Source organism: Trachurus japonicus, unplaced genomic scaffold (assembly GCF_045865225.1).
Source record: "Trachurus japonicus isolate A0001 unplaced genomic scaffold, Traja_1.0 AP030407.1".
In the NCBI taxonomy this organism is placed as follows: Eukaryota; Metazoa; Chordata; class Actinopteri; order Carangiformes; family Carangidae; genus Trachurus; species Trachurus japonicus.
This window is the reverse complement of record NW_028220540.1, coordinates 46754-71750: the sequence shown is the minus strand read 5'-3', so window position 1 is coordinate 71750 and position 24997 is coordinate 46754. Positions and strand designations below refer to the sequence as shown.

At 40.4% G+C, this 24997-nt stretch overlaps 2 long non-coding RNA genes across 2 annotated transcripts; one reads left to right on the top strand and one right to left on the bottom strand.

The window, feature by feature from the left end:
- The first annotated feature begins 20383 nt into the window (after positions 1-20383).
- On the top strand, positions 20384-20838 carry LOC146960408 (uncharacterized). Its single transcript, XR_015035461.1, has 3 exons — positions 20384-20465; positions 20553-20630; positions 20713-20838. It is a non-coding gene; the product is annotated as an uncharacterized LOC146960408 (long non-coding RNA).
- Positions 20839-21552: 714 nt separating this feature from the next.
- LOC146960407 (uncharacterized) lies at positions 21553-22171 on the bottom strand. The gene is made up of 3 exons (XR_015035460.1): positions 22089-22171; positions 21922-21992; positions 21553-21601 (listed from the first exon to the last, which is right to left on the bottom strand). It is a non-coding gene; the product is annotated as an uncharacterized LOC146960407 (long non-coding RNA).
- Between the last annotated feature and the right edge of the window lie 2826 nt (positions 22172-24997).

Here is a 24997-nt window from a genome sequence, read left to right as displayed (position 1 = left end):
CATGGCCAGATCTGTCCAAAACGACCAACACTGGCACAGGCTGTACAGAGTGTGGACTTTTGCTGGAAATCAGTTGAAAATTCACCAAACAGCTTATTTTTCTTCAAATTGTGATGTCTCCAATCAGAGTGTGGACTTTTGCTGGAAATCAGTTGAAAATTCACCAAACAGCTTATTTTTCTTCAAATTGTGATGTCTCCAATCAGAGTGTGGACTTTTGCTGGAAATCAGTTGAAAATTCACCAAACAGCTTATTTTACTTCAAATTGTCATGTCTCCAAGCAAATTGTGGACTTTTGCTGGAAATCAGTTGAAAATTCACCAAACAGCTTATTTTACTTCAAATTGTCATGTCTCCAAGCAGAGTGTGGACTTTTGCTGGAAATCAGTTGAAAGTTCACCAAACAGCTTATTTTACTTCAAATTGTGATGTCTCCAAGCTCCCCATGCTGCGTTTGCCAAATTGGGCCTCCCACGGCCAGATCTATCCAAAACGACCAACACTGACACAGGCTGTACAGAGTGTGGACTTTTGCTGGAAATCAGTTGAAAATTCACCAAACAGCTTATTTTACTTCAAATTGTGATGTCTCCAAGCTCCCCATGCTGCGTTTGCCAAATTGGGCCTCCCACGGCCAGATCTGTCCAAAACGACCAACACTGGCACAGGCTGTACAGAGTGTGGACTTTTGCTGGAAATCAGTTGAAAATTCACCAAACAGCTTATTTTACTTCAAATTGTCATGTCTCCAAGCAGAGTCTAGACTTTTGCTGGAAAACAGTTGAAAATTCACCAAACAGCTTATTTTACTTCAAATTGTGATGTCTCCAAGCAGAGTGTGGACTTTTGCTGGAAATCAGTTGAAAATTCACCAAACAGCTTATTTTACTTCAAATTGTCATGTCTCCAAGCAGATTGTGGACTTTTGCTGGAAAACAGTTGAAAATTCACCAAACAGCTTATTTTACTTCAAATTGTGATGTATCCAAGCTCCCCACGCTGCGTTTGCCAAATTAAGCCTCCCATGGCCAGATCTGTCCAAAACGACCAACGCTGACACAGGCTGTACAGAGTGTGGACTTTTGCTGGAAATCAGTTGAAAATTCACCAAACAGCTTATTTTACTTCAAATTGTGATGTCTCCAAGCTCCCCACGCTGCGTTTGCCAAGTTAGGCCTCCCACGGCCAGATCTGCCCAAAACGACCAACGCTGACACAGGCTGTACAGAGTGTGAACTTTTGCTGGAAATCAGTTGAAAATTCACCAAACAGCTTATTTTACTTAAAATTGTGATGTCTCCAAGCTCCCCACGCTGCGTTTGCCAAATTGGGCCTCCCATGGCCAGATCTGTCCAAAACGACCAACACTGGCACAGGCTGTACAGAGTGTGGACTTTTGCTGGAAATCAGTTGAAAATTCACCAAACAGCTTATTTTTCTTCAAACTGTGATGTCTCCAATCAGAGTGTGGACTTTTGCTGGAAATCAGTTGAAAATTCACCAAACAGCTTATTTTACTTCAAATTGTCATGTCTCCAAGCAGATTGTGGACTTTTGCTGGAAATCAGTTGAAAATTCACCAAACAGCTTATTTTACTTCAAATTGTGATGTCTCCAAGCAGAGTGTGGACTTTTGCTGGAAATCAGTTGAAAATTCACCAAACAGCTTATTTTACTTCAAATTGTCATGTCTCCAAGCTCCCCACGCTGCGTTTGCCAAATTAAGCCTCCCATGGCCAGATCTGTCCAAAACGACCAACGCTGACACAGGCTGTACAGAGTCTGGACTTTTGCTGGAAATCAGTTGAAAATTCACCAAACAGCTTATTTTACTTCAAATTGTGATGTCTCCAAGCTCCCCATGCTGCGTTTGCCAAATTGGGCCTCCCACGGCCAGATCTGTCCAAAACGACCAACACTGGCACAGGCTGTACAGAGTGTGGACTTTTGCTGGAAATCAGTTGAAAATTCACCAAACAGCTTATTTTACTTCAAATTGTCATGTCTCCAAGCAGAGTCTAGACTTTTGCTGGAAAACAGTTGAAAATTCACCAAACAGCTTATTTTACTTCAAATTGTGATGTCTCCAAGCAGAGTGTGGACTTTTGCTGGAAATCAGTTGAAAATTCACCAAACAGCTTATTTTACTTCAAATTGTCATGTCTCCAAGCAGATTGTGGACTTTTGCTGGAAAACAGTTGAAAATTCACCAAACAGCTTATTTTACTTCAAATTGTGATGTCTCCAAGCAGAGTGTGGACTTTTCCTGGAAATCAGTTGAAAATTCACCAAACAGCTTATTTTACTTCAAATTGTGATGTCTCCAAGCAGAGTCTGGACTTTTGCTGGAAATCAGTTGAAAATTCACCAAACAGCTTACTTTACTTCAAATTGTCACTTCTCCAAGTAGAGTGTGGACTTTTGCTGGAAATCAGTTGAAAATTCACCAAACAACTTATTTTACTTCAAATTGTGTTGTCTCCAAGCTCCCCATGCTGCGTTTGCCAAATTGGGCCTCCCACGGCCAGATCTGTCCAAAACGACCAACACTGGCACATGCTGTACAGAGTGTGGACTTTTGCTGGAAATCAGTTGAAAATTCACCAAACAGCATATCTTACTTCAAATTGTCATGTCTCTAAGCAGAGTCTAGACTTTTGCTGGAAAACAGTTGAAAATTCACCAAACAGCTTATTTTACTTCAAATTGTGATGTCTCCAATCAGAGTGTGGACTTTTGCTGGAAATCAGTTGAAAATTCACCAAACAGCTTATTTTACTTCAAATTGTGATGTATCCAAGCTCCCCACGCTGCGTTTGCCAAATTAAGCCTCCCATGGCCAGATCTGTCCAAAACGACCAACGCTGACACAGGCTGTACAGAGTGTGAACTTTTGCTGGAAATCAGTTGAAAATTCACCAAACAGCTTATTTTACTTAAAATTGTGATGTCTCCAAGCTCCCCACGCTGCGTTTGCCAAATTGGGCCTCCCATGGCCAGATCTGTCCAAAACGACCAACACTGGCACAGGCTGTACAGAGTGTGGACTTTTGCTGGAAATCAGTTGAAAATTCACCAAACAGCTTATTTTTCTTCAAATTGTGATGTCTCCAATCAGAGTGTGGACTTTTGCTGGAAATCAGTTGAAAATTCACCAAACAGCTTATTTTTCTTCAAATTGTGATGTCTCCAATCAGAGTGTGGACTTTTGCTGGAAATCAGTTGAAAATTCACCAAACAGCTTATTTTACTTCAAATTGTCATGTCTCCAAGCAGATTGTGGACTTTTGCTGGAAATCAGTTGAAAATTCACCAAACAGCTTATTTTACTTCAAATTGTGATGTCTCCAAGCAGAGTGTGGACTTTTGCTGGAAATCAGTTGAAAATTCACCAAACAGCTTATTTTACTTCAAATTGTCATGTCTCCAAGCAGAGTGTGGACTTTTGCTGGAAATCAGTTGAAAGTTCACCAAACAGCCTATTTTACTTCAAATTGTGATGTCTCCAAGCTCCCCATGCTGCGTTTGCCAAATTGGGCCTCCCACGGCCAGATCTATCCAAAACGACCAACACTGACACAGGCTGTACAGAGTGTGGACTTTTGCTGGAAATCAGTTGAAAATTCACCAAACAGCTTATTTTACTTCAAATTGTGATGTCTCCAAGCTCCCCATGCTGCGTTTGCCAAATTGGGCCTCCCACGGCCAGATCTGTCCAAAACGACCAACACTGGCACAGGCTGTACAGAGTGTGGACTTTTGCTGGAAATCAGTTGAAAATTCACCAAACAGCTTATTTTACTTCAAATTGTCATGTCTCCAAGCAGAGTCTAGACTTTTGCTGGAAAACAGTTGAAAATTCACCAAACAGCTTATTTTACTTCAAATTGTCATGTCTCCAAGCAGAGTGTGGACTTTTGCTGGAAATCAGTTGAAAATTCACCAAACAGCTTATTTTACTTCAAATTGTCATGTCTCCAAGCAGATTGTGGACTTTTGCTGGAAAACAGTTGAAAATTCACCAAACAGCTTATTTTACTTCAAATTGTCATGTCTCCAAGCAGAGTGTGGACTTTTGCTGGAAATCAGTTGAAAGTTCACCAAACAGCTTATTTTACTTCAAATTGTGATGTCTCCAAGCTCCCCATGCTGCGTTTGCCAAATTGGGCCTCCCACGGCCAGATCTATCCAAAACGACCAACACTGACACAGGCTGTACAGAGTGTGGACTTTTGCTGGAAATCAGTTGAAAATTCACCAAACAGCTTATTTTACTTCAAATTGTGATGTCTCCAAGCTCCCCATGCTGCGTTTGCCAAATTGGGCCTCCCACGGCCAGATCTGTCCAAAACGACCAACACTGGCACAGGCTGTACAGAGTGTGGACTTTTGCTGGAAATCAGTTGAAAATTCACCAAACAGCTTATTTTACTTCAAATTGTCATGTCTCCAAGCAGAGTCTAGACTTTTGCTGGAAAACAGTTGAAAATTCACCAAACAGCTTATTTTACTTCAAATTGTGATGTATCCAAGCTCCCCACGCTGCGTTTGCCAAATTAAGCCTCCCATGGCCAGATCTGTCCAAAACGACCAACGCTGACACAGGCTGTACAGAGTGTGAACTTTTGCTGGAAATCAGTTGAAAATTTAACAAACAGCTTATTTTACTTAAAATTGTGATGTCTCCAAGCTCCCCACGCTGCGTTTGCCAAATTGGGCCTCCCATGGCCAGATCTGTCCAAAACGACCAACACTGGCACAGGCTGTACAGAGTGTGGACTTTTGCTGGAAATCAGTTGAAAATTCACCAAACAGCTTATTTTTCTTCAAATTGTGATGTCTCCAATCAGAGTGTGGACTTTTGCTGGAAATCAGTTGAAAATTCACCAAACAGCTTATTTTTCTTCAAATTGTGATGTCTCCAATCAGAGTGTGGACTTTTGCTGGAAATCAGTTGAAAATTCACCAAACAGCTTATTTTACTTCAAATTGTCATGTCTCCAAGCAGATTGTGGACTTTTGCTGGAAATCAGTTGAAAATTCACCAAACAGCTTATTTTACTTCAAATTGTCATGTCTCCAAGCAGAGTGTGGACTTTTGCTGGAAATCAGTTGAAAATTCACCAAACAGCTTATTTTACTTCAAATTGTCATGTCTCCAAGCAGAGTGTGGACTTTTGCTGGAAATCAGTTGAAAATTCACCAAACAGCTTATTTTACTTCAAATTGTGATGTCTCCAAGCTCCCCATGCTGCGTTTGCCAAATTGGGCCTCCCACGGCCAGATCTGTCCAAAACGACCAACACTGACACAGGCTGTACAGAGTGTGGACTTTTGCTGGAAATCAGTTGAAAATTCACCAAACAGCTTATTTTACTTCAAATTGTCATGTCTCCAAGCAGAGTCTAGACTTTTGCTGGAAAACAGTTGAAAATTCAGCAAACAGCTTATTTTACTTCAAATTGTCATGTCTCCAAGTTCCCCACGCTGCGTTTGCCAAATTAGGCCTCCCACGGCCAGATCTGCCAAAAACTACCCATGCTGACACAGGCTGTACCGAGTGTGGACATTTGCTGGAAATCAGTTTAAAATTCACCAAACAGCTTATTTTACTTCAAATTGTGATGTCTCCAAGCAGTGTGGACTTTTTCTGGAAATCAGTTGAAAATTCACCAAACAGCTTATTTTACTTCAAATTGTGATGTCTCCAAGCTCCCCACGCTGCGTTTGCCAAATTAGGCCTCCCACGGCCAGATCTGCCAAAAACTACCCATGCTGACACAGGCTGTACAGAGTGTGGACATTTGCTGGACATCAGTTTAAAATTCACCAAACAGCTTATTTTACTTCAAATTGTGATGTCTCCAAGCAGAGTGTGGACTTTTACTGGAAATCAGTTGAAAATTCACGGAAATCAGTTGAAAATTCACCAAACAGCTTATTTTACTTCAAATTGTGATGTCTCCAAGCAGAGTGTGGACTTTTCCTGGAAATCAGTTGAAAATTCACCAAACAGCTTATTATACTTCAAATTGTGATGTCTCCAAGCAGAGTCTGGACTTTTGCTGGAAATCAGTTGAAAATTCACCAAACAGCTTATTTTACTTCAAATTGTGATGTCTCCAAGCTCCCCATGCTGCGTTTGCCAAATTGGGCCTCCCACGGCCAGATCTGTCCAAAACGACCAACACTGGCACAGGCTGTACAGAGTGTGGACTTTTGCTGGAAATCAGTTGAAAATTCACCAAACAGCTTATTTTACTTCAAATTGTCATGTCTCCAAGCAGAGTCTAGACTTTTGCTGGACAACAGTTGAAAATTCACCAAACAGCTTATTTTACTTCAAATTGTGATGTCTCCAAGCAGAGTGTGGACTTTTGCTGGAAATCAGTTGAAAATTCACCAAACAGCTTATTTTACTTCAAATTGTGATGTCTCCAAGCAGAGTCTAGACTTTTGCTGGAAAACAGTTGAAAATTCACCAAACAGCTTATTTTACTTCAAATTGTGATGTCTCCAAGCAGAGTGTGGACTTTTGCTGGAAATCAGTTGAAAATTCACCAAACAGCTTATTTTACTTCAAATTGTCATGTCTCCAAGCAGATTGTGGTCTTTTGCTGGAAAACAGTTGAAAATTCACCAAACAGCTTATTTTACTTCAAATTGTGATGTCTCCAAGCAGAGTGTGGACATTTCCTGGAAATCAGTTGAAAATTCACCAAACAGCTTATTTTACTTCAAATTGTGATGTCTCCAAGCAGAGTCTGGACTTTTGCTGGAAATCAGTTGAAAATTCACCAAACAGCTTATTTTACTTCAAATTGTCACTTCTCCAAGTAGAGTGTGGACTTTTGCTGGAAATCAGTTGAAAATTCACCAAACAACTTATTTTACTTCAAATTGTGTTGTCTCCAAGCTCCCCATGCTGCGTTTGCCAAATTGGGCCTCCCACGGCCAGATCTGTCCAAAACGACCAACACTGGCACATGCTGTACAGAGTGTGGACTTTTGCTGGAAATCAGTTGAAAATTCACCAAACAGCTTATTTTACTTCAAATTGTGATGTCTCCAATCAGAGTGTGGACTTTTGCTGGAAATCAGTTGAAAATTCACCAAACAGCTTATTTTTCTTCAAATTGTGATGTCTCCAATCAGAGTGTGGACTTTTGCTGGAAATCAGTTGAAAATTCACCAAACAGCATATTTTACTTCAAATTGTCATGTCTCTAAGCAGAGTCTAGTCTTTTGCTGGAAAACAGTTGAAAATTCACCAAACAGCTTATTTTACTTCAAATTGTGATGTCTCCAAGCAGAGTGTGGACTTTTGCTGGAAATCAGTTGAAAATTCACCAAACAGCTTATTTTACTTCAAATTGTGATGTCTCCAAGCTCCCCACGCTGCGTTTGCCAAATTAAGCCTCCCATGGCCAGATCTGTCCAAAACGACCAACGCTGACACAGGCTGTACAGAGTGTGGACTTTTGCTGGAAATCAGTTGAAAATTCACCAAACAGCTTATTTTACTTCAAATTGTGATGTCTCCAAGCAGAGTGTGGACTTTTGCTGGAAATCAGTTGAAAATTCACCAAACAGCTTATTTTACTTCAAATTGTCATGTCTCCAAGCTCCCCACGCTTTGTTTGCCAAATTAAGCCTCCCATGGCCAGATCTGTCCAAAACGACCAACGCTGACACAGGCTGTAAAGAGTCTGGACTTTTGCTGGAAATCAGTTGAAAATTCACCAAACAGCTTATTTTACTTCAAATTGTGATGTCTCCAAGCTCCCCATGCTGCGTTTGCCAAATTGGGCCTCCCACGGCCAGATCTGTCCAAAACGACCAACACTGGCACAGGCTGTACAGAGTGTGGACTTTTGCTGGAAATCAGTTGAAAATTCACCAAACAGCTTATTTTACTTCAAATTGTCATGTCTCCAAGCAGAGTCTAGACTTTTGCTGGAAAACAGTTGAAAATTCAGCAAACAGCTTATTTTACTTCAAATTGTGATGTCTCCAAGCAGAGTGTGGACTTTTGCTGGAAATCAGTTGAAAATTCACCAAACAGCTTATTTTACTTCAAATTGTGATGTCTCCAAGCAGAGTGTGGACTTTTGCTGGAAATCAGTTGAAAATTCACCAAACAGCTTATTTTACTTCAAATTGTGATGTCTCCAACCAGAGTGTGGAGTTTTTCTGGAAATCAGTTGAAAATTCACGGAAATCAGTTGAAAATTCACCAAACAGCTTATTTTACTTCAAATTGTCATGTCTCCAAGCTCCCCACGCTGCGTTTGCCAAATTAGGCCTCCCACGGCCAGATCTGCCCAAAACGACCAACGCTGACACAGGCTGTACAGAGTGTGGACTTTTGCTGGAAATCAGTTGAAAATTCACCAAACAGCTTATTTTACTTCAAATTGTGATGTCTCCAAGCTCCCCACGCTGCGTTTGCCAAATTAGGCCTCCCACAGCCAGATCTGCCCAAAACGACCAACCAAACAGCTTATTGTACTTCAAATTGTCATGTCTCCAAGCTCCCATGGGCGTCCCACGCTGCGTTTGCCAAACTGAGCCTTTCTCGGCCAGATCTGCCCAAATCGACCAACGCTGACACAGGCTGTACAGAGTGTGGACTTTTGCTGATCTTTTGGGCCTCCTGTGTTTATTAATTTTATTTTTGCAAACCTTGTCAATTTTAAAGTTTTGTATGTGATCATTGAACTCCGTCTCCTACCCTCCCTGAAGTGAACGTACCTGAGTGTCCTTTGATAGGTGATAGTTGACCTATAGTACGGGTCCTTGGGCCATAACCCAAGGTGGCGTTGTTGGCGACAAATTTAGTATATAACATAGTACAAGTAACCCTCGTATTGCCACATATATAATATATATAAATGGTATCTGTAAATAGTTAATGAAATAAATGTACAAAATCTTACATGCATATCATAATGGCCAGCTTCCATCTTTGTTTGTTGATGACAAACCTGCCAGACTTATAATAAAGTAAATTAGAAACCATGAGCCTGATTGTCTTGGGTGAACATTGGAAATGTTACTTTGAGCCTGCATGAACGGGGCCAAAGTAACTTTCGATGTATACTGTAAGGAAGTACATGTGTTGTCTCAACTGTTGAATATTAACTTAGAGCCTGCATGAACGGGGCCTAAGTATTCTCTGAAGTAGAATGAGCATTTACTGAGCTGACCTGCAACCACTTTTGATTACGCTGCTTAATGTTATACTTGACACGGGTCTGTCTGTGTATTACTATAAAACCATGTCTATATCACTTAGAGCCTGCATGAACGGGGCCTAAGTCGATATTGATCTGTCAAATTAGTAGTCACAAGCCTGTCTGTGTCAGTATACCAGAGTTTTCTTTATTTCTTAGAGCCTGCATGAACGGGGCAAAAGATGATATTGAGCTTTGGAATACTGTAACACATTTAAAATAAATATGCAACCTCCCTTGTCAATGTTTTTGTAGATAGTTTCTGGAGTTGTGATTAAGTTCAACATAGTTTGAAATGAAAGTTCAAAATGTTACTTAAAAAATAACTTTAAAAAAATCTCATAAGAACCCAAAAAAAGCACCTATCATAAAAATAAAAAAATATATATATATAAATGAAGTTCATACAGTGGTTTGTTATTTCATGATTTTCGATAGTTGATAATCTGTTACATTTATTTAACAAAAAAATTATTGAATAAATATATATTCCTAATTTATATATATGGAGCTAAGCGAAAGTTCAGACAGGAAGACTATCTCTTAAACACAGCCTCTCCCGAGCTCACCCTCTATCTTCTCGCTCCGCCCTCTTCACCTAATTCATCCAATCACAGGCTGTCATCTCCTCTCTCTCCTACCGATCAGTCTCTAGCGTCAAATTTAAAAGTGTTCCCTTTCTCTGCTGTTATCCAGCAAAACTCTCAGCCCACCCCCACCCCTTCTCCACCTCCATCTGATGCCGACCATCTTCATCGGGATCTTCGACCAGGAGTCTACCACCACCAGTGTCGAGGCCCGGGGGGGATCATCATCTTCAGATGCAAGCTATCACCCATAGATCAGTACTCCACGATGATCTACTCCCCGGCGTCTAAGCGCCAAAGCCTATTTGTATGCACAATAAATGCAATTTCACTTTTCAGTCTGACTCTCTTTTCCTTATTAGTCTGTCCTGATTGAAATAATATAAATTAAGTATTTTTTTGGTTTGATTTTCTGTTATCATTGTGGCTGATGGAGTTCATATTGTGATGTTTGTGGGACTAATGTAGTAGAAGTAATGTGGTGTGAGCTTCTTATTTGGCTTCGTTTCTTCGTTTCTTCTTCATCTTGCAACATTACGGTTACTTCACTGTCTGTATAATCCTAGTGACTCCAACCCTCTCTGTGTGTTTCTCCCTCTTCCCTATAGGGGCATTTTCCAAGCGCAGACTGCTGCTGCAGGGCACACACCGTAGGCTCATCTGCTCATCACTCCTCTGCTCCATTACACCAGCTGAACACTTACTCATCAGTTCACCACGCTTTACAATGCACAGCTCCACTACTTCCAAAACTTAAGCCAACTCCTTCATTTCTGGTCTTACATTATTGGACAAAATGATTATTCCAGGTGTATCTAACCATTGTGACTACTGAGGTCAGACACCTAATTAATTCAGGATTAATCAGTTTGTCAAATAATGTAATAATGTTGTTGTTGTTTTTTACATAGGGGAGGTATTTTTATTTTTTTATTTTTTTTTAAGTATATTTTTTGGCTTTTCATGCCTTTATTAGATAGGACAGTTGAGAGTGTGACAGGAAATGGGAGGCAGAGATGGGGGGAATGACATGCAGGACAGGGCCGTCCGACGCGGGACTCGAACCGGGGCCGCCTGCAGCGAGGACTACAGCCTCAGCACATGGGGCGGGTGCTCTACCAACTGAGCTAAACTCCGCCCCGGGGGGGAGGTATTTTTATAAGCCTTTTTTGGCTTCTACCTCTCCTGCACAATGTTTAATTTTACTATTTTCATTGTTTATGCAGGTTATATAATGTGCAAATAAAAAAAACAACTAAACTAATGTAAGACACGAAATAAAGGAGCTGGCTTAAGTTCAGGAATGTGCATAAAGCCCATTCCATTGTTTTTACCTCCTACATGTTTCTTGCTTTCATTGTTTCGTGCCTCTTGTTTTTCCGGTGTGATTTATCAAAGGGAAATTGCGGAGAGTTGTGCGTACGCACAGTTTGATTGATCTGAAAAAGGTGTAAATATTTTGGGTGTACGCCATTTTCGTCTTTTCGCCGTACGGTGCCAGGTGTTGATGGCAAAGATGGTGAACATCTTCCTTCATCATGTTAACAAGCTCAACACTCCTCACACCCCCCATGTCGTTGCCGCCACAGTGGATGATGAGGATGTCAGGTGCTGTTCTTCCTCGCAGGGAGTGGGAAAGGAAGGGAAGGAGGCCTTTCCACCGCAGTCCACCCCAGCCGAACCAGCAGACGCGGACACCGGGCACGCTGAGGTCAGTCCCCATGGTTTCTGCAGCTCTCTGGGCAGCACGTCGGATATAGCTGTCCCCAATTATCCAAACTGTACCTGTGTGAGGAGAAAGAGAATGAAATAAGAAAAAGTTACTCATTAAAGTTGGCTCATGTTTATGGCAATATGTTACATCTATTAAAAGCGGAAAGTACATAGCAACAACTTAATAGAAGAAATTACTTAAAGGGATAGTTCAACATTTTGGCAAATTGGCCCATTACAATTAAAGGTAATGAACCTACTGCTATGACTATAGCAGTAGCTTACACCTACAATTAAAGGTAATGAACCTACTGCTATGACTATAGCAATTATGGCAATAGGCCAATTTGCCAAAATGTTGAACTATCCCTTTAATAATACATTTATCTATCCTTTGAAGCAAGACGATCTAATAACTGAACTGTGTGAAGTGTAAAGTAGGAGACAGCTTACATCGTTTGGCTTCAAGGGAGCCGACGTCTGGGCCAGGGGCTGTGACGGGGCAGCCGGGAGCTTGGGTGGGGTATGGCGTGCCAGGGGTTTGGGCTGGGCGTCCATCTGTGGTTGGGCAGTGGGCCTGGGTGGCCTGGTCAAGGTGGCTGGGAGGGCCCATTTTCTTTGTTGAATGCATTCTAAAAAAGACAGACAAACTTCTTGTAACCAATTGTGTTTTGAAATGCCTTACTAAGTAAGTAGCCTAATAATACCACACTGTGAAAGCACTCCACTAAAATGCTCAGCATTCAAAATCTCTCTTTAGTTACCTATACAAATATAATTTATTATTGATGTTTTTCTTGTTATTATTATTATGTGACATCCCTCTTATCTCAAAGAAGTTAAGGTGCACTAAAAGTTCAAATAAACTATGCACAGCCTTTACATCTCATCCAAAACCATTTTGAAATTGGTTGTTTATCTAAGGAAGTAAGTTATGAATATTTTACCAGAACTTAGCCTATATGTTCACTTAATCTTTTTTTTTTTTTAAACTACCTGTTATTTATACAGTATACAGTATACAGAGGTAAAAAGAAAAAAAAGTTCAGATATTTCCCTCTGAAATATAGGCTAACGTTAGTGTACTGAAGTAGGTTAAAATTACAACAGCATAAAATGAAAATTACGTTAATCTTGTTGAGTGCAATTACCTCAAATATGCAGCTTGAAGACAATATTATTTTTATTACTGTTCACCACTGCTTTTAATATCAAGGGTTAGGGTTAACTTATAACCATAGACTGTAAAGCTTATAACCATAGGTTATAACATGTTCAAGTTTCTTAAAATTACACTACTAGTCATTTACGTTAATGAAGTTACTTTGACGTTATGGTTGGTGACGTTGGAGTTTTGCGGACTTGTATACTTTTATTAAATAAAAATATGTACCTATAATCTCATATTTGATCGTTATTTCAAGTGGTGCTGTGGCGTTAAGGGAATTACCTTCGTTCACTAGCGCTCGAGCACGATGTTAGCAGCAGGGTGAGAGTCGGGCTTCGGATTCATCAGCGGTGCTCTGTAGCTGGGTGGGTGGGTGCTGAAGCTGCCGCTTAGCTTGTTAGCCTAGCTGTTTAGCCTTAGGCTAGCTCAGTTTGGGCAGTTGCTTCGATATAGATTCCTGGGTTTACGGGGTGTCCTTGAATGCACCATGAAGCCCCTCACACGCTTTACCGTACGAGACGATGTAGACAGGCACTCGATTTTAAAGTGAAGATAGCGTGACCGAGCTTTTCCGAAGTGCAGCTGGCGTGACCAAGAACTGATGTAAAAATGTATAATTTCGAAAATAGTGTTGCAGCTGGAACTACTAGAGGGGAGTAGCTAACGTTAGCTAGCGAGCAGCTAGTTGGTATTACATGGGGAAAAAAACGATCTGTTATTATTAGCATCTGTCTGTAAATGCAATTGTAGTGTGTGTAGCCTAACTAAAAATAATTAAGCTTGGGCTTCTTCTAGAGGTGAAAGTAGCTAAAGTTAATGTTAGGCTATATAATGTCGAACCATCTTGTTTATTTTCTTTTTCATGCATGATAGCAGCTATCTTGCACAGCCTCGGCGAGATCAAAGGCTGTCGCCACGTGTTATGTGACAGCTGTGGCGGCACATCAAAAGCTTGCTCTGGCTCGTATAAACCGGTATAAGCCCCCCTGCGCTGATCTGCTCTCCCCCTTTTCATCCATCAGAGGTAAGAATTTGTCTTTTCAACTTGTTAGCTTGAGAGTATTAGCTATAACACATCAGTTGTACACAATAGTGAGATTATGTTTGACGTTACTCTGTCGTGTTTTGGCTAAGATCACCTGAAACACATTAAAATATGTACAGTTGGTCTTGATAGTATCTTAGCTTAGCTTCAACGGCGGGAAAATGTACAACAATAGGGAACATAGGTTCATTTATGCTTTGTGTTTTTTCTATTGATTCAAATAGTCGTTGTATTTGCTTGAGGTGATTGTAAAAATGATTTCTACACAGATAAATCATTTTCGATTGTGACTAATAGGTGCCATTTGAGAAAACAGTGATTTTAAATGGCGGTACATGGGAGTTGCTTGTCTGCTTCTGTCTGTCTCTGGTTCCTCTGTGGAACGATCTAGCTAAGTAATGCTTTTGTTAATGGAGTCTGGTGTGTTTGAATGCTGCGACAAACGGCTATTTACGGGGAACACGTCAGTGAAGCTACAGCTTTTAAGAGCTATGCGGCTACGTATTTTGAAAAAAAAAAAATCGATATCGTCGCGGACGACAGTGTGTGAGGCTTCTGTGTCACCTTGTCAGCTGAATGTTTAGTTAGTGTGTGCTAGCGTTGTGTTGTGTGACCGCAGGGGCTGCTGCCTCTGCACTGCGGACCGACGTGCTGAATGCTGTGCTTCCTCGGATCCCTGACGCCGTGTGTCTTCTGGCGCCCAGCAACAACCTCAGAGCCAGCAGGACCATCGACGAAGCTGCCGCCGACTACACCAAGCTCCTGCTCAGCATTCGCAGCTGCTGGCCCAACGTAAGCTTTTTTCATGTCTTGATTGCTTCTTCATTCTTAATAGTAGTAGGAGTAGTACATTAGCTGGTCTAATTAGATTATATGAGCTTTCAAATAATAATGTATGTATTGTAACCTGTATATGACTTTTTGTTTTCTGCAGGTTTTTGTTGTTGACTTCCCTCCCCGCCTGGACTGTGAGGTGTCTTACCAGGACCTCCTTCGCCAGGCATACCACCGCGTGTCTGCAAGTATAGGTACGTAAAAAAGTTCTTAGATTAAATGGAATTACATTTTGTTATATGTTCTCTGCAAGCCGTTTGAATAAAAATGTACCTCAATATGCATTGAGGTGTAGTAATGAATAAAAAGTCACCATTACATGTATGGAGATTATAATGGCTGTTTTTAATTTTTTAGATGTGACGTACTTCTCAGCTGAGGATTACTTCCCTTAACCGGCCGCAGCTGTGGGGCAGAGATGGTGTAAGTAGAATATCCTTGCGTGAAGCTGCAGCTGCTTTTTTTTTTAAAGTATATTTTTTGGCTTTTTGCCTTTATTTGATAGTGATGACAGTGAGATAGACAGGAAATGGGGAGGCAGAGAGGCCGACGCGGGATTCGAACCGGGGACGCCTGCGGCGAGGACTGTAGCCTCTACATGGGGCGGCCACCCTACCCACTGCGCCACGCACCGCCCCAACTGCAGCTGCTTTTTGTGGCTAAAACTTTGTATCTGTAAATTAATTTGGTTATGTAATTTCTGCAGATCCCTCTGAGCGATGACGAGGGGATGTGGATCCTCGTCCGTTTGCTGTGGTCCGCCGCCATGCAGCAGCTGTAGACACCACCACCAGCACCCCCGGTCTCTCCCAGGCCTTCACCGCCAGTTAGGAACTTCACTCCCAAGCTGGTTGTGACAGGAGAGGTCCCTGCTCCACGGTCACCTGACCCCTTTCAGTGGCAGCAAGTCAGTCATGGCCGCAAAGGTAATTGTTACAGTAGGTGCGTTTCCATCAGCTGTTTAGATGCGCATCGAGATGTATCGCATTGGAAAATGATGATGGAAACGCCGTGATTCGAATTAAAATCCCCTGATTCGCACAAACTGAAATACTCTCGCTAGGGCCGGGTTTTGGTTGATGATTCGAATTAAGTGTGACGTAGCGCACTTTCCCCCCATCTGCTCCCGTGTTTGCAGTTCACTCACAAGACAACATCAGGGTTTCACTACATGTAATTAATTGTGGCGCACCGCCACGGCAAAATAAAAGCCCCCACACACCTTCATAATGATGTTACTGCACTTCTTCATAGTTCCTCCTCAGTAAAAACGAAACTTATCAACCAGTGCATCCAGCGTTTATCATTAATAAAGTCTGTGACAGCCGCGACTCTCTCTCTCTCTCTCTGTCTCTCTCTCTCTCTCTCTCTCTCCCTCTCTCTCCCTCTCTCTCACACACACACGGACAGGTCACATCATGAAGGTAATAAACATATGCGCCAAATCGTGCTAATGTGTTCAAATCAGACCGTCAGTCCGTCCGGGGGGGGGGGGTGCAAAGTCCGTAGATGGAAACACACATGATTCAAATTTCTTTTAATGCGCATTTCCCAGTAATTCGAATCACTTTGGATGGAAACATGGCTACAGTAATGTGTATATGAGACTTTGTGAAAATTAGATTTTTTTTTTCTCTCAAGTGGTTTACAATTTGATTAATGCAATGTAATACAACTTTTCATTCCAGACGAGCTAGCCTGGTGAACCGCACAGCCCAGGATGGCTCAGCAGCAGGTTTGTTCTTTTCAAATACTTTAGGATGTCTTAATTGGTTCTTAATGTATACTTTGTGTATGTGATAAGACATATTGTCAGTGGATTTTTCTTTTTGTTTCACAGGCGGAGGAGCGCTTCTTTCCACTGAACCCAGTCTGGTTCAGCAGCGCAGTATTACATGCTATGGAGGAAGTTTCTCCTTCTGATCTGTCTTGCCCAGTGGACTACCAGCCCTCTCCAAAGCACAAGAGGGTAATTTGAGTGATTTACATTTATCTATTATTTTAGGGTTTGTTATAACTGTCACCTGATTCCCAACAGTCAATAATACTAATACTTTTAAAAATAAGCATTGATACTAATAATAATGGTAGTTGAACAAACTCAAGCTATTCTCAAACATATTTGTAATGGTAATTCAGTGGGTGACTTGTATAGATAGATAGATAGATAGATGGATAGATGGATAGATAGATACTTTATTAATCCCGAAGGAAATTCATCTGTCAGCTGCTCCAAACATTCTGAAAGAAAGTACTTAGCTAATGTAGACAGATGTAGCAATAATATAAAAGAATAAAATAAAATATAAAATATACCTATATATATACACATATACAAACTATCACCTATATATATGCATACATATATATGTACACATATACACACACACTCTCATATAAAAGAAATACAGTTCATAAAATGTCAGTTACAGGCATGAAAATCACTCACCTTTCGGCGAAATTCGCCGTTTTGAAACCAAAATAGATGACCTACGTGAATCGTGCAGATCCGATGAGAAAATATTTTTGAGGGGGGGGGTCAAGTCAAGTCAAAGTGGCAAGTGGCAAGTGATCGGGATTTGGAGGTATAGATTACGAGAGCCTTGAATTGAGAAGAGAAAAAAGTAGAAGAAGGTGAAAACTGTGCAGTCCAGAGCGGCGGCAGCGGTGACGCCCCTGCGTGATGTCGCCGCATTGTAATTTGAGCCGTTACAGCGCGTGAGCGTGACCTGTCCATGTGCCTGTGTTTGTGTCTGTGCCCCAGCGCCCTAGAGAGAGACGGGCCGCCACAGACTGCATGCACGCTTCTCTCTCTCTCTCTCTCTCTCTCTCTCTCTCTCTCTCTCTCTGTGTGAGTGAGTGAACAGAGAAAGAGTGCTATGCGGAGATGAATTAACGGAACGATATTGCGTTGATGAAAAAAAAAAATTCTTGATTCTGTGGCGCTGCACCACATTGGTCTACGTATGGGAAACAATAGGTGTGTGTTTGAGTAAAATTAACGTTTATGTTTCATTCTATAAACTACTGATAACCGTTTCTCCCAAAAATTACAACTGGTCAAAATAACAAAAAAAGATGCAGTGTTTTCAGACCTCAAATAATGCAAAGATATTAATTATTAATTATTATTAGATATTAATTTTGAAACAGAGCACTAATGTTTTAATTAAGGAAGAGTTCATATTAATATTGATGGAAATTTCAATTTTAATCCTGCAGCAGCAGTGATTGATTATTGATGATGCATAATAGTTCTAAGATTTTCTATTAAAATAAAGTCAATAATGACATTTTTTGTGTTCTCATTGTATTTGGAAAAGTATCAAAAAACATGTTGGTACTGATACCGTAACGTTATATAGCATAATGTGACCATACTTTATCATACACACATATTATCTTGTAGTTCTGCTTGAATTTCTTCTCAAAATGCATCAGATTGATGCTTTCAAATATGAAATATTCAAATTTTTCTTCCGGGGGACCATGCCCCCGGACCCCCCTAGAGGGGTTGTATGCTTCTCACCTTTTTCACCCATGACCCGTTTTCATGTCTGCAGTTAGTGCAGATGTTGACAATCTGACTGCCCTGGGCACAAAGGACTTCCTCGGTCTATCTGTGGAGCAGGTCTGCCACTAAACATGCTCCTTTGAGAGCTGATGGCAGAGTGCAGAGGGTGGCTGGTGTTGTCCATGATCGCCATCAGTTTTTCAGTTTTTCCATGGTTCTTCTCTCTGCCACTGTCATCACCGACTCCTGTTCCAGGCCCACCACAGAGCTGGCCCGTCTGATGAGCCTGTCCAGTGTCCCACTGTCCCTCTTTTAGTCTCTCTTTTTATAGCTGTAGTGATTAAAGCTTAATTGATATGATATGTTTTCTTTCATTGTGTAGGCGGCCTCCTCAGCTTCAGCCAGACGACCCAGGGCCACAGCTAGACCCCCCCGCCGCCACAGATCTCAAGTGAACAATGTATGCTACTGTTTCTCACAACTACCACAAACACCATACACTTCCAGAATAGTCACTAGATACACATTAATCCCAGCATGGCTCGGTGGAGCAATGGCGTTGATTTGATTTTACCATTGATTTTTTTTTAATAAACATATTTAGCCATCATTTGTTCAACTTGATGGTTAGAGTTATCTCCAGAACACCCAAATGAAGTTCCAAATGAAGTGGCAGCACAATTGTACACATTCAGAAATCTCTTTCTCAAAGAAATGTTTTCTTTTGCAGCACCAATCAACAATTGAAACCAGCTGTTGGAGATCTAAAATGAAATCTCTGCAGGTTTCATATGTCTAACTTTGATTTTCATGGTTGAAAATTAAAAACTACATCAAAACGTTGAGCCTAAAGGTCCCATTTGGATAAATTGACATTTCCATGTTTTTTGTTTTTTCTACAGTGATGATAAAGCAGCTTTAGGTTCTATATCAATACTGTGAAAATCTAAAGGTAGATGTTTGTATTGCTCCATACAGTATGAAGGTAGTTTTTTTTTTTTTTACATTTGTGAATGAAAAAACTACCTTTATACTTTCACAGTATAAATATAGAACCTATGTTGCTTTATTATCACTGTAAAAAACAAAAAAACCCATCAAAATGTCACTTATCCAACATGGGACCTTTAAGCTCAACATGTTGAAAAAAAAAATTCAAATAGAAAGAGAATGGTAAAACCAAATCAACTCCATTGCTTCTCCGAGCCATGCTGGGATTATCACATTTCACATGGTTTGTCTGAGGCAGGAAGTTATATATGACTGAAACATAAACTGGCTGGCAGACACCATTCAATACACAAGTTTGGTTATGTTTTGGAGGTTGTTGATAGCCTACAATGCTTACTTCTTCCGTTTGCAAACATATCATTAAAGCAGATAACAGCGGCACGGCCGTTTCGGCTAATGCTGTGTTCAAGGCAGGCTTTTGAAACCGTAAGTTACAGCTTCAAGTCACAACTACGACTTGGTAGCGTTCCAGGTAACCCGTAGCTCGTGTTTTTACCGTCCTGTTGTCTGTGAAAGTTCCCTATAACGGCCACTCGTAACTTCCGACCCGTGAACTCGTACCAGATCGAACTGGTATGACTTCACAGGAAGGAAAAACACAAAGTACGAGTTTCCTTGAACGCACCATGAGTTAGCAGCCCCCGCCCTTGTCAGGCATCAATTGGTCCTCGTGCTACGTCACCACATTCACGCGCATCCCTTGGCTGCACACACAGCCCTTCATGCCGTTCTCTCCCCTCATTGGATAACACTTGTATCCCACAAGGAAAATTTTCTCCTCGGGTTACAGCAGAGCAGAGTGACGGAGAGACTCGTGTTTAGGCTGAAATACTTCATGTAAGTGATTGCTGACGGAAAATAGGACTATTTAGGACTTATATTAACAAAAACATTCCACTGATATCTGCTTTAAGCATGGTAGAAGTGCGAGAGAGAGAGAGAGAGAGAGAGAGAGAGAGAGAGAGAGAGAGAGGTGAAAGATATGAGAGTACATATCTTGGATGAATAAATATGACGACTGTCATCCACTTACCTATTTTTGATTAGCAAACTGCACAAAAACTGCAAAAAAACCTTTTATTTCCAAGAACTGCAGTCATATTTATCGACACCAGTTATTACCAGCCAATAATGTAATAAATTATTACATTATTGGCAAAATGTTATTACGTTATTGGCTCAAATGTTTTATTACATTATTGGCCGTTATGTTTTTGGTTGCTACAGTGAATGCACTATGTAATGACAAAGGTTCAATCGGTCCTTTTCTTTGTGAAGTCTCCGACAGTGTCCCCGGTGAGACGGCCCTGGACCGGGGAAAGGCACCCCTCGGGCTCCCGACCTCCTGTGGACGATGTATGTTACTTTAATGTGTTTTAACTGAGACATGTCTAGATTATCCACACTGTCTGGAGTGTAATGTTTTTTGTCATCTGTCAACAGCTGGTTGGATCACCCCCAACCAGATTTCCCTTGAGTTGGGGCGATGCAGCAACCCCCTGCTGTTCACCAGCTGCAAAGGTAAATTTCACTCCACCTGAATAAAGTGCATTGTTTCATAAAAGTCTTTAGTTTCACTGAATGTGTTGTAATGTGTTCTCAGATGGCCAAGCTTAAGGCACCTTCACCAATTGCGCCATCCTGGACCATTACAGATGCAGGCTGCAACCCTCCCTCCCCACCTAAGGTATTTTCTTCCCTCTCCAATCCACACACAAAATGTTTACAGTACAATGAGCTACATCTAAATGAAACTATGGTCCATGTTAAATCTCTGAAACCATTATCTTTCTCTGCATTTCACAAATGCCATTGGGTAATTCAAATTGATTTAGTAAACTTTTTTTTATATCAGCGTAGTCCAATATGTTGCCTTATGTGTAAAGATTCATTGGTATTATCTTTTGTTGTAGACGCCTCAAACACACACTGCTGCTCATCAGCTGCTTGGCCCTGGTTTAGCTCTGATGCACCCTCCACCTCTCGTACCCCAGCTTATGAAGTAAGTTTCTCTATTCCCCAGCCAACACACACTGGACATTACATTTGGGTACATCAGGGGTTAAATAAAGTGTCTTTGTGTGTGTGTGGTTTACTTCAACTCAAAAGCACAATAAACAATGGAGGATATGTTTTATCAATGGTCAGTTGAAGAGAGTGTGCAAAACAGTTGTTTAAATGTAAATGTTAAACAATAATAAAGCAAACTAGAAAATTTCCTCTGGCGAAATTTTGAAAGGGCCACGGGGCTGCTGCCGGAGTGTGTACATTATGATGAGATTATTCAGAGATTTCAAACAATTAATACTAGTAACATTATGACATTATATACAAGGAGCACACCTACAACAAACGTTCCTTTTTCAAGTATTTATTTACACAGCAACCTATGCCCTTTCAACCTCAAATGTGTGGGTGACAAAGTCACAAAAAAATGAGGGTACAGGCAGAGTTGAGTTAAGCGAGAGGGCAGTGATGATCTTCCATGTTGTCTGAAAATACACAAACACACAAAAACAAAAAAACATCTGTAAGACACCAACATGAATCAAGTCAAGTTAAAGTAATCAAGATACAGCACAGTTTTGTACTCATGGGTAATTTGTCTCTTACTTTTCTTCTGCTGGCTCGCTGTCTTGATATTTGGTCCTCATCTTCCACGATCTGTTGTCATCCTCCCTAAAATATTTAACACATTGTTCAGTAACAGTTATCAAAATGTTTAAGAATTTATTCACAGAGATACACAGACACAACCTACATTGACCATTGTCATGAACTCAATGACAATGCATGGGTAAATGTCTCTTACTTGTCTGTTGGGTTGCTGTCTTTAACTCTGGTCCTCGGTAGGTCTTCTCCCTGGATCTGTGGCCATCCTCTCTAGATTAGTAAAGCACAAGTAACAGTTAAATCAAATCCTGCTTGATCATTTGATCACACTACAGTCAGTAAAACACATTGGAAAGTGTTGCTCACTTATCATCTGTTGGGATGTTCTTTCCTCTGGGGAGTCCTCTGGAAATCTGCTGTGGTCCTCTTGCATTCTTCTGCCTGGATCTGCATCTCTACTGTGGTCCTCTTGCATTTTTCTGCCTGGATCTTTTGTCACTCTTACAGGAACATAAAGGGCAAAGGCATAAATTAGTTACAGGTTTCAAATCCTTGTGTAAACATTTGATAACAAACTTAAAGAATAAAATTGCAGTCAATTAACAAAGTAATGAAATATCCCTCCCTTGTTGTTGTTGTTGTTGTTGTTGTTGTTGTTGAGTTGTTACTGGTGAGAGTCCCCTGCAGTCCTCTGCAGGTCTTCGTCCTGGATCAGCTGTCATCTTTGGCATCTGCAGCTTCATTGTTATTAGTAAGGGCATTTTAGCAGGTATTTGACCAATCTGGGAACTAAATCCTTACCTTACCAATAGAATGTATTGCAGAGAAGCCCTTCCTTATCATTGCAGAGGTTGTGTTACATAATACTACTTCAATCAGGACAGACTGCTGGATGACAGCGGGATGACAGCAGAGAAAGGGAACACTTTTAAATTTGACGCTAGAGACTGATTGGTAGGAGAGAGAGGAGATGACAGCCTGTGATTGGATGAATTAGGTGAAGAGGGCGGAGCGAGAAGATAGAGGGTGAGCTCGGGAGAGGCTGTGCTTAAGAGATAGTCTTCCTGTCTGAACTTTCGCTTAGCTCCATTAAATACTCAATATAATGTAACTTTTATTCTACCTTTTTTCTATAGGACATTATACAGACCCTCCAGGATTTTGTGGTGTCGCTAAATTTATTTAAAAAGTTATTATAAATGTAATTTATTATGCAGATCGGTAGCGAGCAGCGAGAGAGAAAAGACAGTGGACATGCACCAGATTTCACATACCAGCAACAACTGAAACAAGTTTGTTCGAAATGAAGATAGGAAAGCACAAAAAATACACAGTGGTGCTACATTGATTGCAAACATGATAATGTTAATCTGCACACACACTGAGCATCAATCTCGTTTTTGAAGAATGGAAAAAGATGTTGCAGTGTGTCACAAACTTCTTCATTCCAGCTTGGGCCTATTGCTTGGTCATGACCGTATGGTAGCTGTTGTAGTGTATTATGGGATTTGTAATGTGAGTAATGTGAATGCTATATTGGTGTGCCATTATTAACATAATATTTTTCTTGAAGGCCATATAAAAGTGTATCTCAGGACAGATCTGGCCCCCATTTTTGACATGAGATTGACGTGTGTGCTAGATTAATGTCCAACAATGTAAAAAGGTAGAATATAAGTTATATTAAGTATTCAGTAGTAATAGTAGAAGTTTTTTGTGACATTAAAGAAAACCTCTGTCATGCACAGGAATAGCTTACTTTATCTCTAATGTATTCTATTGAGTATAGTAGATCACCGCCTAAACCTAACTGCAAAAATCCTCGTGAAGACAATAGGCCTACACCATGTTATCCTAGTTTGATAGCTAATGGAGCAGTCAGCTAGCATTTAGGAAAATAAAATGGTCAGATGGTCATCAGATTCAGTCGCACATAGGAGTTGGCTAATGAACCATATTATTTACTGTTAGCCAACTAATAACCATTTTGGTAAGACTTTGATGCCTATCTCTATAATGCATTATAACCATACTTATACGTTTAATGTGGTTATAGCATTGTATAACTAAAATTGTAAACATTCATAAATGATCATAATATTTTATAACAATAATCAATACTTCATAACAATAATCATAACACACTATAAAACATTTTATTGTGACTTATAAGGTCCATGCCCACGTCGATAATACATTATAAATATAGTTATAATGTGTTATAATTGGCTTATAAAAGTGTATAACCATCATTATAAATACTCATTAATTATCATAAGGATTTATAACAATAAGCATAACACATCATAGAGCATTATAACTATATTATAATACTTTATAAAATGCTCTATATTTTGTTATGCTAAATGTTATAAAGCCTTATGATCATTTATGAGTGTTTATTATGATAGTTATACACGACTATAAGCCAATTGTAACACATTATAACTATATTTATAATGCATAAATGTGGGCATTTGTCAGCGACTTACTAACAATTATAACGTATTATACCTGACCTTATTAGTCATGATAAAATGCTTTATAGTTATAAAAGCATTGTGATCATTTATGAGTGTTTATAACTATAGTTATACAGTGCTATAACTGCATTATAACTCATAAGTATGATAATAATGCATTATAGCGATAGGCATTGTAACGCCGCATTATGTAATAATGTAATACATCTTCACGTCATTGTGTAATAACGCCGCATTTTGTAATAATCTGCCACATTTTGTAATAAAAATCTTGAACGCAATATGTAATTAACTTTGCTGCATTTTGTAATAAGTTGTTACATTTTGCATCACTTATTACATATTGCGGGTGTTGCACATTTTTATGAAGAAAATGTAATAATTTGGTGCATTATGTAATAAACCACCAAAATGGATGTCTTAATTAGAAAAAAAAACATTAGGACCATCAGAAAAACACTGACTTTAAGCATACCAGCATGCATGAATCATAAATATGAATTAATTTCTAAAACCAGTAGGACGGTCAAATCTAAATCAAATATAAGTGTATTCATTATAATAGGCTACCGCTTTCAGGGCAGGGCATATACATAGGCGCCGATTCAGTGGGTGCTCCAGTGCTCGAGCACCCACTGACCAGGTTGAGCACCCTGGGGGGCACGCCACCAGATGCGCATTTCTCCGTGCCGCTTGGCAAGCGCCTCGGCCCCTCAGATGTGTGTGTGTGTGGGTATGTGTATCATGTGTAGCCCGTATGTGTGTGTAGCCTGTGTGAATGTGTGTGTTAAT